Genomic DNA, 4,197 nt, shown 5'->3' with positions numbered 1-4,197 from the left:
TACGGGTTTGGGATTTGATTTTTTTATATTTAATATACGGAGCACTATATACGGGTTTGGGATTTGATTTTCTTTATATTTAAGATACGGAGTACTATATACGGGTTTGGGATTTGATTTTCTTTATATTTAAGATACGGAGCACTATATACGGGTTTGGGATTTGATTTTCTTTATATTTAATATACGGAGCACTATATACGGGTTTGGGATTTGATTTTCTTTATATTTAATATACGGAGCACTATATACGGGTTTGGGATTTGATTTTCTTTATATTTAATATATGGAGCACTATATACGGGTTTGGGATTTGATTTTCTTTATATTTAATATACGGAGCACTATATACGGGTTTGGGATTTGATTTTCTTTATATTTAATATATGGAGCACTATATACGGGTTTGGGATTTGATTTTCTTTATATTTAATATACGGAGCACTATATACGGGTTAGGGATTTGATTTTCTTTATATTTAATATACGGAGCACTATATACGGGATTGGGATTTGATTTTCTTTATATTTAATATACGGAGCACTATATACGGGTTTGGGATTTGATTTTCTTTATATTTAATATACGGAGCACTATATACGGGTTTGGGATTTGATTTTCTTTATATTTAATATACGGAGCACTATATACGGGTGTGGGATTTGATTTTCTTTATATTTAATATACGGAGCACTATATACGGGTATGGGATTTGATTTTCTTTATATTTAATATACGGAGCACTATATACGGGTTTGGGATTTGATTTTCTTTATATTTAATAGTTGTTGCTGTTGTGGAATCTATATTGATAGTATAATTTATTAATACCTTTTTCTCACTTAACCAGAAGTGTTCAAACCAATATCTTATACTTTTATTCTGTTTCCAGTGTTGGTGTGACTTTAAATTGTCTATGGCGATTTCACATTGTTGGACAGTCGTTGATAGTGCAATTTGTCTAAATCTGAAAGATAGAATATATATAGTATAAAAGTTAGTTTCGTTTATGATACTGACTATCATGTGGAATATCTAGACGAGCCCATTAGGGCCCATCATAGATTACTTTTAATACTGATCAAATTTTTTTTTCATAAATGACGACTTTTAGTCGCAGGACAGTAATTCTGTTCTGTAATATTTATAGGAGTTCATGACTTACAGGTTTATCATTTCATCTTGGTATGATCCAACTCCATGTTTATGATCTCTCGTCCACCTTCTCCATGCTTGTTCCCTATGGAATGAGCAGAGGTAAACTATGCAACCTAAAACAAATTTAAATTTAACCTTTTTGATTTAATTTTTTTTTTAAATCCAGTTCAAAATCTTTCTAGAAAGTTATCTGATATTTCCACTGAAATGTTGGCAAATAGAATTTTGATATTTTTATCTAGTTGTTGCTTCTGTATTGTGGACATAAAATAGCACAACCATTTCTTTAGTGACATTAAACATGTATCTTAAAGAAATATATAACCATTTTCCATAATTGTTGTTTTGTTTTGTTACTGTGTAAATAGATTTGCACAATCCAACTGTTCGTTAATTTTTTTGATGATATGGATTATATGAACAGCAACAACTTATTTTACTGAATTTTTTATAACAATTACTTAAATTACATACACATATATTTTTCAGATCATACCTTCAAAGAGACCTTCAATTGCATCTATTTCTCTGTTATCATAATCAGTCATGAAAAATTGGGGTTTCCACTTGACGTTCCATTTCTTTACTATTTCCAAAGCTTTATTACAGCAGATTGACTTTCTGTAGCGGTTATGAAAGATGCAACAATTGAATGACCAATGTCGGTTTGCACACAAAAGAAAAAAAAAGGTAAGCTGTAGTTTGATGTTCTATAAGTAGCATCTATGATGGCAATGTCATCCCAATATAAGCTCATCAATCGTTTTTGCCAACTTGTTTGTTGCACAAATAGGAAGTCAGTGCCATTGTCATTTTCTTGCTGGTATCTGGGGAAAAAAAGAAAATAGATAATCCCAGGTTTTTAACAAGATTACAGATTTGTTAACTTCTTCAAAAGACTTTAATCACCTTCAATTCTAATATGTTGCTGTTTTTTCTATTAAAAAAATATACTGATATTATTTTGAATGACATTGATAACCTACGATAGTTTTCTGAAATGTGCATCTGGACCACAAGGGTGACTGGGGTATGGAAATATGGTCACTTGGTCTTCTCCCGACCGGCAGTAAAACGCTTGCCGAAGTGGGGCGTCCGTTTGGCTGTGCGGGATGTATCAAGTTCGCAGTCACGTCCGGTCAGAAGGGGGACGTTAAATCCGATGCCACGCTCTTTGCACGTTAAGAACCCTTGCAACAACAACAACCAAAGGGGTCCGTAGGTGGCCTGTTGCAAGGCAAAATTTCAGTCCGTATCCATTTTACCCTCATTTTCCAGTGGCAGTCTAAATTTTCCCGACCATCATCCTAGATAGCCTCTATGACAACAACCTACATATTGTATTTATTGTTAACTTGTTCTCGTCCTGAATATGCATAAAATATTTGCCACTGGACGTTAAGCAACCAACAATCAATCAATCTGTGCATCTGTTCTTCCGTCAGTAAAAGTTTTTGGTCAAGGTAATTTTGATAAAAATTGAAGTCCAATCAACTTGAAACTTAGTACACATGTTCCATATGATATGATCTGTCTAATTTAATGCCAATTTAGAGATTTTACCCCAATTACACGGTCCACTGAACATAGATAATGATAATTCGAGTAGGGCATCCATGTACTTGGCAAACATTCTCATTATTTATTAATCATAACAGTTAATATATACTTTTTCTATTTTCAGATTGAAAAATACCTGGTGCATGACAGGGCTCTGTCTATGTGATTTTTTAATGTCTCTGTCATGAGGGTAATATCTTCTGTTGCATTTGTCTATCTGCTGACCTGGACAGAGATCTCTGCTGACAAACATTCTGATGTGTCTTTTCATTTCTTGGACCGTCCTTACTCTTTCTTCAATTGTCAGCTGTTTTATTTTTAAGATTATTTTACTGTCAACAGGCTGACAGAATCAAGCAAGCTGTGACAAAACTTTGTTCATTAAAAAGTATAAATTTTTATTTTCGTGCTTAGCATCTACATCTTTGAATTAGTTGCTTTTGCTTCTGCGATTAATCCTTGTATGCCACATTTATGGGTATCATATTTTTGGTACTCTACAGTTGCTTGCAAATTCGTCGGTCAGTCTTGAATTAGGTTAAGTTTTTAATAGAATTACTTTTTGAAAAAGTTGAATTCCAATCAAATTGAAATATAGTGCTCATGTTCACTATGATATTTAATTTTTAATTTCGATGTTGAGTTATAGATTACATTACAATAACATGGTCGACGGAAGATTTAAAATTAAATAAAAGACAACAAATTTAAATATGATACCTCATCCAATAAATGATTTGTGTCCATTTCTGTCCGGCAGTAACAAGTGAAATTGCAGCTGCTTCTCAATATTCAAATCATTAGTAATTTGTGATTTCAGATTTAAGGAAGACTGTTTCCTGTACCATTTATCTTCATAATTGTCAACCTGTTGATAAAGATAACAAACTGAAGAAATTAATGTATTTAAAATATAAATGGATGTAATTTTATGCTAATGACAAAATTTTGTTTTCTTATTGACCACCTTCACCTACCAATATGTCGTTTGTAATGTTCTGCAATACATTTTTAAAATGAATATTTTTTTCACTTTGGTAAGATAAAGCCTGACTGTTCTGTCAATTCTAGTCTTTGGTCACTTTTAAATTGCAGATTTTGTTTTTTATTTTTTGAATGAGTTGGTATAAATTTTGTTTTTGTTTTGTTTTGTTTTTAATTTTATTTTATGATTTAAAGTTTATTATACTAACTTTTAACGGGGGCAATTTTACTATAATTCTTAATTTTATCCTAGCTGGACAATCTAATTTTGTGGTGTCTTGGATGTGTTTTCTTGTTTTCTTTATATATCCATGGTCCTCTTTGTCTTTTTCCTGAAATAATCATTATCTGAATAATAATCATGTAACAAATTAAAATGGTTTAACCATTTTTAAAATAACTTTAAAATTAATCATTTAATAATGAAACATAGTTTATAAGACAATGGAACTATAATTAGTTGTGACAACATATCCATCAACTGAAAAAGTTTT

General features: G+C 31.4%; 1 long non-coding RNA gene across 1 annotated transcript; it reads left to right on the top strand.

The window, feature by feature from the left end:
- Window positions 1–891: 891 nt before the first annotated feature.
- LOC134719845 (uncharacterized) lies at window positions 892–3,614 on the top strand. Its single transcript, XR_010107722.1, has 3 exons — window positions 892–997; window positions 1,649–1,849; window positions 2,844–3,614. It is a non-coding gene; the product is annotated as an uncharacterized LOC134719845 (long non-coding RNA).
- Window positions 3,615–4,197: the final 583 nt, after the last annotated feature.

This window comes from Mytilus trossulus, chromosome 5 (genome assembly GCF_036588685.1).
Source record: "Mytilus trossulus isolate FHL-02 chromosome 5, PNRI_Mtr1.1.1.hap1, whole genome shotgun sequence".
Taxonomy (NCBI): Eukaryota; Metazoa; Mollusca; class Bivalvia; order Mytilida; family Mytilidae; genus Mytilus; species Mytilus trossulus.
The sequence above is the reverse complement of the archived record's forward strand: the minus strand, read 5'-3'. Positions and strand labels throughout refer to the sequence as shown.